Source organism: Pipistrellus hanaki (assembly GCF_964339955.1).
Source record: "Pipistrellus hanaki genome assembly, chromosome: 20".
NCBI classification, from domain to species: Eukaryota; Metazoa; Chordata; class Mammalia; order Chiroptera; family Vespertilionidae; genus Pipistrellus; species Pipistrellus hanaki.
Genome location: NC_140522.1, coordinates 4,925,128 through 4,937,900, shown reverse-complemented (window position 1 = coordinate 4,937,900; position 12,773 = coordinate 4,925,128).

Here is a 12,773-nt window from a genome sequence, read left to right as displayed (position 1 = left end):
GACCAAATGTCCGCTCAAGTCTGACAAGATCCCTGGCCTTCTACTGAGCCAGGAGGTATTTCCTCCGGGCATGCAAATGGCCCTTTTACTTCCAGTGACCATATTCAGCGTGGACCACACATAGCTTGGCCCTCTCCATCACTGAGAGAGATAAGACCCTCCTCCTTGCATCCCTGCTGTTCCTCCTGCTGCCGCTCTGGGATGGTAAGAGGGTGGAAGACATAGTCCGTCTAAGGAACACCAGACTCTTCCCAAATAGGTCCTATATAAACACAAGCGTTCATTCTTGTGCAGACCTGCAGATGGACCTCAACCCAGGGCCCTGGAGCAAGAACTCCACAATCCCTGGGGCCAACTTAGCTTATCAAAATATTTCTCCGTGCCGAAACTGGTTTGGCTCAGTGGACTGAGCGTCAGCCTGCGGACTGAAAGGTCCCAAGTTCGATTCCGGTCAAGGGCATGTACCTTGGTTGCAGACACATCCCCAGTAGGGGTGTGCAAGAGGCAGCTGATGGATGATTCCCTCTCATTGATGTTTCTAGCTCTCTATCCCTCTCTCTTCCTCTCTGTAAAAAATAAATAAAATATATTTATTTAAAAAAAAATTTCTCCACTGAGAAACCAAGCAGCCAGTCTTCAGGACTCTTGGATGGTGAGGGAATTGTTTTGGCTAACGCATGTCAGTGTGCTGCTGAGGCAAACGCCCGTGGGCATGCTAGTAAACAGGGCACAACAAAACTTGTAGTTTGCAGAGTAGAAGGACAGGGAGAGGGTAGACGGGCAGGGAGAGGGGGCACTGCCCTCTGTCATGGAGCTGTTTACTATGCGTGTGTGGAATGGCATCATTCTTCAGCCTGATTCTGTGAAAGACGCTGAGGGAGACATGGAGGAGAAAGGGCAGGGACCAGATGCTCGTTATGCCTTCACAGTGTGTCTGTTTAGACCCTTCGATTTGTATAAACGGACAACTTTGAACACATACGTCAGAAAGCAAGAAAAAATTAAAATAAATGAGTTACGTATCCAACTCAAGAAGTTGGGAAAATAACCCCGAAAAGGAAACAAAAGGGAGAAATTAGTAAAGACGAAAGCAGAAATGAATGAGTTTGTTTGTTTTTTTAAAGCAACACAGGAAGACCAATAATAGATCCAAAAGCTGGATCTTGGGAAAGATAAATAAACCAAAGAGCACAAACTACATAAACTGCTAGATAACCTAATCAAGAAAACTATTGGAGCACTCACAAAAAAAAAATATATAACTGGCATGTGGGAAATAATTACAGAAACTAAAGAAAATAAAAGAATCACAAAAGTATTTTTTGTTCAATTTCATATAAATAAATTCAAAGTCTGCTAAATTCATTTTAAGATTGACCATCACATGGATACCAACAGTACACAAAAATGATAACCATATCCCAGCGATGCTTATCATTTCAGATGCCAAATTCCTCAACAAAATATTAACAGCAACAAAAATGAGTGGCATGTGCAAAGATCATACACCATAACCAAGTGGGACTTATTCCAGGAAGTTGGGCTACCCTAGGATAGCTCAATATTAGGAAATAGGTTTAAAATTTTTATCATAATCGTAGAATTAAGGAGAAAAGTCAAATGGTCGTCTCAGATGTTGAAAAGAAACTTGGCATTCCTTAAATTATTGATTTGATGAAAGGATATTCCTTAAGATAGGAACAGAAAAAGACACATACCATACATATACACGTGTGCATATGGCAGGGGGAAAAATGCATATGTGCAGACTAGATCTATACCATTGGCTCTAGCCTTTGAATGTGGACTGAATTTCACCACTGGCTTTCCTAGGCCTCCAGCTTGCAAATAGCAGATTGTGACATTTTCCCCTCCATAATTGCATAAGCCAATTCCTCATGATAAATGTTTGTTTTTTAGAAACAGAACCAGTAGGATATCAAAGGATGTGTGTCAAACAGAACAGAGAACCCTAACTAATAATACAGATTTCTAAAATAAGCCCACTACCAGGAATGAAAAGGATAAATATCACCCTGTCACTATAATAAATTACTACCCAATGGACGCAGACAAGGGTAAAAATGGAGAGATGAGAGTGGAATGATCAGTATTTGCAGTTAACGATTGCTTACCTAGAAAACCCAATAAACTCAACGGAAAAGGCCTCATCTGCATGAGAGAATTCAGGGAGGACAACATTAATATGTGGAAATCACTGGCTTTCATATGTGCAAACACCAATAAATTAGAGCAGATAATAGAAATCCCATTAGACTAGCAACAAAAAAAATGACACTATTTCTAAAAACAAATATAAGAAATGTGTACGGGCTACACATAAAGCGCTTTAAAATATTCCCTGATGACAGAAATAAAGATGAAAACAAGTGACTATCCCAAACCATAATTTTAAGACAACTCATCATCAAAAATATATCCATGTTCCTAAGTCGATTTGAAATGTTAATGTAATTGTCCCCGGATTGATAAAGCTTCGGGGAAGCAATCTCTTATGCTCTCACACGTTGCTCGCAGGAGCTCAAATTAGTACAGCCTCCCAGAAGGCAATTTGGTTCATGGAATCTACAAAATTAGATGTAAACATATTCTTTGAATAATGATTCCTATTCAATTCATCTTTCAGAGACACGCATGCAGAATAACATGTGCTAAGTCATTCATTCCATCACTGTAATAGCAAAATTCCAGAAATAGTCTACTGTCCGTCTAGGCCAGTGGTCGGCAAACTCATTACTCCACAGAGCCAAATATCAACAGTATAACAATTGAAATTTCTTTGGAGAGCCACATTTTTGAAACTTAAACTTCTTCTAATGCCACTTCTTCAAAATAGACTTGCTCAGGCCCTGGTATTTTGTGCAAGAGCCACACTCAAGGGGCCAAAGAGCAGCATGTGGCTCACGAGCCTCAGTTTGCCAACCACGGGTCTATACATTCATAAAATGGAATATAATGTGGTTCTAAAATTCAGTAAAAAAAAAAAAAATGAGAGAGTTCTATATACATGGATAGGGAAGTCACTTCAAGATCAGCACTAAGAAAGAAAATAAAGACAGAAAAACAGGCCGAGTACATTACTTATTCATGCAGGATTCTGTGGGTCAGAGGAATAAACATTCATATTTCCCGTATATGCAAAGGAAATCCCTGGGCAAATACACAAAAAGAAATTAGTAACAGTTGCTACCGCTTTGAGAACAGGAGCTGACCCTGGGAAGTATAGAAAACAGGAGTGTAAGGGAAAATTTTTAAGAATATATATTTTGAAAACTTGGATTTGTGATCCCTGTGAGACTATTACAATCCAAAATCTCAAAATGCTTTCTCTTTACTGTTGACAGCAGTACAGTATTAAAGATCAAAATTTCAACAGAGATAGATAAAATAAAACTTAAATTTAAAAATAAAAATTGAGCTGAAACCGGTTTGGCTCAGTGGATAGAGCATCGGGCTGCGGACTAAAAGGTCCCAGGTTCCATTCCAGTCAAGGGCATGTACCTTGGTTGCAGGCACATCCCCAGTGGGGGGTGTGCAGGGGGCAGCTGATTGATGTTTTTCTGTCATAGATGTTTCTAGCTCTCTATCTCTCTCTCTTCCTCTCAATAAAATATATTTAAAAATAAAATAATAAAACAAAAATTCAAATGGGAGAAAAGTTTGATTCATAAAGATTAAAATACTAACAACTACTGAGGGCTTAACATGTGCTATGATCTGTTTGAGGCACGTCACATGTAGTAGAAGATAGGTACTATGATAATTCTCATGTACAGACGTGCTACTATCATCCTTACAAACAGATAAGGAAACATGTTTCATGTCTAAAGTCACAACCAGTAAATCTCCGGAGGCCTGCAGGATTAACTGCCTGGCTGAGCCACCTCCTGACATGCAACATGCTATAACATGGTAGTTACACCACCCATCCACCACCACCTCCACCCCCACACTCCTGGCCCCTCAATACCCCACTCTGATCATCAGCTGTACAACTGAAAAAGTCACTCAGCACCTACAGACTCCACTCCCTCTCTTGTAAAACGCTTCTACCTGCCCTGCCTTTAAAGTTTGTGTGCGAAGGGAAAGCCGGTGGAAAGAACCAGAACAGAATATATAGTGAATGCATTCTCTCCTCCTTATGCTTTTCCTAACCACCTCTGCTTTGCTCTAGCTTACTGTATTGTAAGGATACAGCATATAATACACATAACAGACAAAATATGTCTTCCTCAACTTATCAGCAAGGCTCAGGTCCAGAGCAGGCTCTTAGTAGTTACATTTCGGGGGAGTCAAAGTTATGCATGAATTTTCAACTGCAAGGGGGCGGGGCGGGGGCTGGTGGCAGAAGCAAGGACCTGGTGTTCAAGGTCAAACACCTATGGGAGTCCATCATCACAGATGTCCATCTCTCGCTGAGGCTGCTGGACGGACAGAAAAGCTTCTGCCGGTGAGGGTGAGCTGGGATTTCCTGGGCCGTCTACCCGAGCAGGGCGAGCATTCATTTATTATAGATAATGTCTGTGAGTGGGGCCCGTGGAGCTGCTGGGTGTCAGCATGACACAGCAGCCCGCCACTCCTCCAGCCAGGAGGCTGGCGACAGCCGAAGGATTGCTACCATCTCGGCCTGTCAGGCAGGAAGGAGGGTGCAGATCCACCATCTCCCTGATGTCCATCTCCCTGAGCCTCAGGACCAAGATGGGTTTCAGCAGCAGTTTCTGGGTGAAGTGTGTGCAGAAGGGACTGTATCCAGAGCAGGCTGCAGACCCAGTGTAAGCAGAAGGAAGGAAATAACAAAAATCAGAGCGAAGATAAATGACATAGAGACCAAAGAAACAATACATAAGATCAACAAAACCAAGAGCTGGTTCTTTGAAAGGATAAACAAGATTGATGAACCTCTAGCCAGGCTAACCAAGAAACAAAGAGAGAGGACCCAAATAAACAAAATCAGAAACGAAAGAGGTGAAATAACAACAGACCCCGCCGAAATACAAAGGATTGCTACAAAATACTACGAACAACCCTATTCCAACAAACTGGACAGCCTGGAGGAAATGGACATATTCCTAGAAAAATACAACCTTCCAAAACTCAATCAGGAAGAATCTAAAAATCTCAATGGACCAGTGACTTGGGAAGAAACTGAAACAGTCATCAAAAAGCTTCCACCAGAGCAGGCTGCAGGGAGCTGTCCGAACACATAAACCTGGATTTTCAGGAACAATTAACCTTGGAGCCCCAGCCTATCACGTCGCGTTTCTGCTGAAGGAAATAGCACCCCAAGCACAGGAGCAAAGCCCCCCTGAAATTTCACAGACAGACACACACACACACACACACACACACACACACACACACACAGACAGTCCTGCAAGAGGACAGCTCCCTACAATGCGCATGCTCCCTTGATCCCGGGGAGAGATGACTTTGCTCCAGCAAATTGCGCTTGTATCTAAAACCCCCTAGAAGTTCCACGATATACCCAGCGGATTCCTTTTATTAAAATTTCATTTCCCTGGGATGGCTCCTTAGAGGGGGAGAGAGAAAGAGGTGCAGAGGAGCGCTAGGAAACCAGGGAACCAACAGCAACGAAGTCTATCACGCATATTAAATGCTCCCGCTGACGCATGCACCGCACACACGTCACCAGCCAGAGGGTCGGGTAGGGACGTCAGAAGCTCTGGGCTTGGGAGGCTGGCTGTGCTCTTCCCTTTGCCTGCCTCCTCCTCTTTTTAAAAAAATATATTTTATTGATTTTTTACAGAGAGGAAGAGAGAGGGAGAGTTAGAAATATCAATGAGAGAGAATCATCCATCAGCTGCCTCTTACACCCCCTACTGGGGATGTGCCCGCAACCAAGGTACATGCCCTTGACCGGAATCGAACCCAGGACCCTTCAGTCTGCAGGCCTATGCTCTACCCACTGAGCCACACCGGTTTTGGTTACATCTTGCCAGACTGTAGGAAATCATCTGACCAGACATGCTTCCCTCTCCACATCCTCCCATCTTTCAGATAAGCTCTATGCAGCTGTCCTGGAGAGCATTATGCTGAGCAAAATAAAGCCATTCAGAGAAAGACAAATATCACACGACCTCACTCCTAGGTGGAATCTAACAAACAAAATAAACTGAGGCACAAAACAGACCCAGAGACATAGAAGCATGGAACAGACTGCAGAATCTCAAGGGAAGGGCAGGGGAAGGTAGGTGGGTGGGAAGAGATCAACCAAAGACCTTGTATGCATATGTGCATAACCATGGACACAGACAACAGGGTGGTGGAGGCCTGGGGTGGGAGATAGGGACTAGAATGGGTCAATGGGGGTAAGGGGGAAGAAATGTATTACTTTCAACAATAAAGATGTTTCTGAAAAAGTGCCTGACAATTCCATCAGCTCTTTTTGATGGTTTAAATGAAAACAAAGACATATAGGTGGTCCTTTAGCAACATCCAGAAGTTGTTCTGCCTTGCGTCACATGACTCTGGTGTCACCTTGTCTGGAGGCGGCCTTTTAGTTTGGACTCAGCCTTCTGTCTGCACCCCTGCTCCCCTGCTCACCCATCACTTCAGCTTGGGTGGTGTTGCCTGGCCCGGGTAGACTCCAGTCTCAAGAGAGTTAACACACCACCCAAGTCACCTCCCCTCGCCTGTCACACTATCTTGGTGTCCGGAGACTGAATTCTCACAATGAAGATCTGCTGGACTAGACCTAGTCCCATGCCCACCCCTTGTCCCATCGATAACGTGGTTTTTTTTGCATTCTCGCCGACATCACCCAGCACTGAAGAAGATAAGGAGGTGTGCAATGCACTTTAAAGTGATTAAAAATTCCTAGAGGCCCGATGCACAAAGATTCATGCAAGAATGGGCCTTCCTTCCCCTGGCTGCCAGCACCGCCTTCGCTCCAGCCAGAGTCGCCTTTCCACTCTGGCCTGGAGCCATCTTCCCATTTTCCCACACTGCCCAGAGGCCCGGAGGGCTGGGGTGGTACAGAACAACCCTCCTTCCCACCTCCCCCCCACCCCCGCGCCACTCAGCACCTGCATATGCAAATCAACCCACCATCTTTGTTGGGTTTATTTGCATACTCACTCCTGATTGGCTGGTGGGCGTCGCGAAGGTACGGTCAATTTGCATCTTGCTCTTTTATTAGTGTAGATAAGAAGAAATGGAAAGCTCTATCTTTTACAGGAGCAACCTGAAGTCATATGGAAGACGGCTCCATAGAGAGTATTTATCACCGAACACTGGAGTAAATGAGATGCTTCACCCTCTGACAGGACGTGGTCTCGGATTCCTCTGAGCAGCAGCCCCACCTGCACTGATGCTCATTTGGTAGCACGCCGATTTTATTCACCCACTTACATCAACTCATCAGAATTAGTAATAATATCTCCGCTCTGGCCAAGGGCAGAGTCTGATTTTTATAGGGCAGATAATCTGATACACAGCATCAGCAAAGAAAGGAGCTTTACCTGGTAGTGATTTTCAACAAGGGGAGGGGGGCGTGCAAATACATACATTTTAAAAGCTTTTTAGAGCTGGTTACCTTGTCTTTCTAATGCTCCCCCCATGCCCTCTAGGGACACAAACAGTGTCTGATTATCCTAATGTACCAATATTGACTGTAAGCTCCTTCCCCTAGGCAAGGACACACGAGGCCAAATTATCACTGCTGCACTCAGCTCGTCATCCTCTTTATGAAATTAGTGTGACCCAGCAGTTAACTGATGCAGGAGACATATGGAGCCTCTCTCTCTCTCTCTCTCTCTCTCTCTCTCTCTCTCTCTCTCTCTCTCTCTCCAGGAGACATATGGAGTCTCTCTCTCTCTCTCTCTCTCTCTCTCTCTCTCTCTCTCTCTCTCTCTCTCTTTCCCTCCCTTCAAAGCAGGTCCATCAGTGTGTCTGTCTGTGACCCTGAGCCCACTGGAGGCCAACTGACCTGCTAACGGTTTACCCAGGTCCCTGTCAATGACTAAAAGGCTGGGAGCTGCTGCTTTCCTCCTAACACAGCTCTTGTCTCACTTGGTTTCATTTGGGGTTCCCGGTGTGGGGCGCACAGAGGCAGCAGAAGCAGGCCTGTGTCCAAGCTCACCCCTTTGTGACCTGAGGACCCGGAGGGCAAATGTGTCCATGAGCATCACACGTTGGAGGTTATGTTAAAACCCGCAATCAACTCTACGATGGCAGAGAAGCACAAATGTAGGACCTGTGACGGACGGACGGGCAGGCGGACGGACGGATGGACAGAGTGGCACAGAGGAGCTAGAAGGGAACTTCCTGGGCACTCCCCGCCTCCCCCCACACACACACTGGGGAAAGGGAATTCCTGGACCCAGGGAAACAGAACAAGCAGATGCACTGACGGAGCCGGCGTGCCCCTGTCAGGCAGGCTGAACACCTGGGGCGACGAGCGGAGGAAGCAGATGGTTCACCGAAGGCAGCAGCTGGCGGGAGCCGCGAGCCGGGCCCCCTGCGGATTGCACGGCAGCCAGCGGAAAGCTGAACTCCGACAGCCAGCAAGGAGGCAAAAACAGATGCACACACATTTTCCATCTCTGCAAACACGAGCAGGCAGGCTCCCGTGAGGACGGGGACTCTTCCTGTCTTATTTAGCAATTTATTTGTTAAATACGTGAAAAGATGGACGGAGTCATTCGTATTAAGTACGTCTCAGATGATAGCAGAGTGGCAAGAAGGGAGAATCCTGCCCCGCGCCCAGGAGCCGTATGCAGAAGGGGAAATAAACACACAAGGTAGTTTCTGCCGGAGCACACCTGCGGGATGGTCCCAGAGGAAGCCAGGCTTTGGGAGTGAGGAGGTTGAAGAAATGCAAGGAGGCCCTAGCCAGGTGGCTCAGTGGATAGTGTGTCAGCCTGCAGACTAAAGGGTCCTGGGTTCGATTCTGGCCAAGGGTATGAGCTGGGGTTGCAGGCTCGATCTCCCTCAGTAGGGGACGTGCAGGAGGTAGTCAATCAATGAGTCTCTCTCATCATTGATGTTTCTCTCTCTCCCTCTCTGAAATCAATAAAAATATATATTTAAAAAAAAAAAAAGAAATGCATGGAGAATGGGGTTAATGATTGATCAGGAATAATAAGAAAAGTAAAAATGAATCAGGAATAAAAGGGTGAGACTTTTAAGGGAATAGAGTCAGCTATAACTTTTTTTTTAAAGTGTATCTTTATTGATTTCAGAGAGGATGGGAGAGGGGAAAAGAGACAGAAACATCAGTGATGAGAGAGAATCATTGATCGTCTGCCTCCTGCATACCCCCTACTGGGGATCAAGCCCACAACCCAGGCACGTGCCCTTGACTGGAATGGAACCTGGGACTCTTTAGTCCCCAGGCTGATGCTGTAGATTCACTGAGCCAAACCAGCGAGGGCTCAGCTGTAACTTTAATTCCGAGTAATCCATCTGCTACTCTAACATGTCTGGGGTCAGCCTGCCCTGACCCCGTCCCCAGTCGGGTTGTCCTGCCTGTGGTCCCGGGTGTTCCAGATGCTCTGGGATCCCTTCCTGCTCCCGCTGAGCCCGGAAGGACGCCAAGCTGACAGCACAGTCACGTGACTCCTGATGTCTTTCCACAAGCAGAGCCAGCCTGCTGGGGGCCGGGGGTTGGCCATGGCCGTGAACGCTCTTATTTTGAGAAGGACGGCAGCATGAGTGGGAGACGGCGGGTCCACGGGCTAACGGTCTTGAAATCACTGTAATCGATATCTGTCTTGGCCGTGTCCTTGGCCTTGGCCAGCTGCTGACAGTACAATCGGTGGTGGGTCAGCCGGCTCCTTGCTCCAAAGGGATAACGTTATTGATTTCCATCCTGTCCCGGGAGGCCCCCCTCTCGCCTCCTGGGGGATCAGCGATGGCCGTGCCCACCGTTTGCTCCTGCCCAGCCTCCTCAGAAGAAGCAGCGATGAAGTTACCTTTGCAGTTTCACACGCTCAGAGTCTGTCCACAGCCTTTAAAAAAATGTGCTTTCCCACAAATCAGACAGCCTGATTTTCCTAAATGCCCTTTCACAATCTTTTCCATAAGTCAGATTTAAAACACAAAAAAATAGCCGAGGCTGGTTTGGGCCAGTGGATGGAGCGTCGGCCTGCGGACTGAAGGGTCCCAGGTTCGATTCCGGTCAAGGGCATGGGCCTTGGTTGCGGGCACATCCCCAGTGGGGGGTGTGCAGGAGGCGACTGATAGATGTTCTCTCATCAGTGTTTCTAGCTCTCTATCTCTCCCCCTTCCTCTCTGTAAAAAAATAAATAAAATATATTTTAAAAATTAAATAAATTTTAAAAATAAATAAATAAATAAACAAAAAAATAGATGAAACATTCCAGGCCTCATCCTTGTGCTCCAATGGCACTGGGCTGCACATGGCACTGACGGAGCGGGGCGGGGGGCTGCGGGGGGGGGGGGGGGGGGAGGAGAGTCAGGAAGATCATAGGCTTTGAGATCAGATCGAACTGGCTTCAAACCATGGCTTCACCATTGATCAACGACTTTAGGTGGCCACCTAACCCCTCTCTGGGCCTTCATGTCCTCACCGTTGAGAAAGTAAACACCGGTAATCATACCTGGCCCATCACTTGGGTGAGCTCTTTACATGAGATCACGTGGAAGGAGCCCCAAGCTTGGTGCCTGGCGAGTGTAAGTGACCATCCTTCACCTCTTCTCCTGCTCTTTCCTGACAGACTGGGACCTCCCCAGGCAGGGCCACTCCTTTGAGGTCTCTGTGTGTCCCCAGCACCATATATGGCACGTGGGGGTTGGGGGTACAGGGGATGCTTGTGGAATTGGGGACAGAAAGGCCACTATGCTTTTAGAGATGATGAAACTGCCCCTTGGATTAATGGAGTGGCCCGTCCAAGCTCAAGATGGAAATGACTCCACTAGGCTCCAGCATTTTGACCTTCATCGAATGTGTCTCTGATTGAGTATTTTTTTTTTAATATATTTTATTGATTTTTTTACAGAGAGGAAGGGAGAGGGATAGAAAGCTAGAAACATCAATGAGAGAGAAGCATCGATCAGCTGCCTCCTGCACACCCCCTACCAGGGATGTGCCCACAACCAATGTACATGCCCTTAACCGGAATCGAACCTGGGATCCCTCAGTCTGCAGACCGATGCTCTATCCACTGAGCCAAGCCAGTTTCATTGATTGAGTCTTGACGCCTCCTGTTAGTTCCGAATAATCTGAACACAGCCATGCAGACTTAGTGTGATGGAAATCAATTACAGAGAGTGATTGTAATTTATAGAAATCAATTACAGATAGTGTTTGCTGAATACCTACTAGCCCTGGTTTTCGTTTAACGGTTAACATGGATTTCCACCGCCATAAACACATCTTCAGCTCAACACAGAAGAAAGGCATTGAGGAGGTTAGAGGAGGTTAAAGTTGGTTATAGGAGGTGACCAGGTAAACAAGGAGGATCAAATCATGTAATTAAAAAAAAGGAAGGCCCACCTGGTGTGGGTTGGTGATTGAACATGGACCTGTGAACCTGTTAGAGCACAGGCCCAAGTTGTAGGCTGGATCCCCAGGAGGGGGTGTGTGGGAGTAGCTGACCAACAATTCTCTCTCATCATTGATGTTTCTATCCCCCTCACCCTCCTCTCTCTGAAATCAAGTCTTTTTAAAAAAAAAAAAAAAAAAAAAAAAAAAAGAATTCAGTAGAAAGCAGCACAGAGTGACTTTTTTTAAAATGAGACTTCAAAAGATGGAGCATAATAGAAACAGAATTAAAGCAAATGATGCCCATTTAGCTTTCTTTTCAGAACAAAACTGGAGCAATTAAGCACAAAGGTAGTATGATAAGCAATCACATGAAAACAGGCAGATACACTTATGGACCATTCATTGCCACCAAGGAGTTCTCTCTGAACCCCCAGGGCACTGCACTTTTCTGATCCCAGTGTCTCTCTCCCTCTCATTTAGAGTCTGCTGAATCCATTCTGTCATCTCTCTTCCCTCCTGGACCTACTTGTGGTTCCCGGAGCTCAGGCCTCAGCCCTCTTCCTCCTTCCGCAGAGATGATGTGGCATCTTGGACCATCACGTGTTGTAGAGCCTAAAGCTACCTTGGCCAGCTGGGGGCTGGGCTAAATGATTTCAACTCTCTGACCTTCGCTTGTCTCATCTTAAGAAATGGGTAAAATAACATCTACTGCATAGGGTTTTCATCATGATTAGACACATTGCTTCTGGAGGTCCAGTGTGCTTCCCAGAATAGAGCCATGGGTACCAAACAGCATCCTATTCCTTCCCTCAAAACTCTCTGATTCCTTCAAATATCCTCTCTCTCCTGGGCTTCTCACCGAGCCTCGACACTGAAGGATCTCATTGTCTTTACTGAATGACTCATGAATCGGGCGACATCCTAACCAGTAAATAGAGAGGTGTTGTGAGAAACTGTACAAACATGGAGGCTCTTTATAGGCAGAAACTGGGCAGAGCATGAAAGTTATCAGCAAAAGGAAAGAAAGGATTATTTCGGGCAAGGGCACCTTTTCTGGAGACACTTCCTATCTCACTAGCGTTGGTCAGGACATTCTGGACTGATTAGTTGAAGGTCACATTCCTGGGAGGGCCTGAAATAGCCATCAACTCTTGGTTTGTTGTCCTGGGTTTACGTGACTCCATCTTGGGCCTGTTGTTTCTTTTTTTTAACAGGACTATATTTTTATTTCATTTCATTTTTACTGGGGTCCAACACGCGACATAAAATTTAACATCCTAAT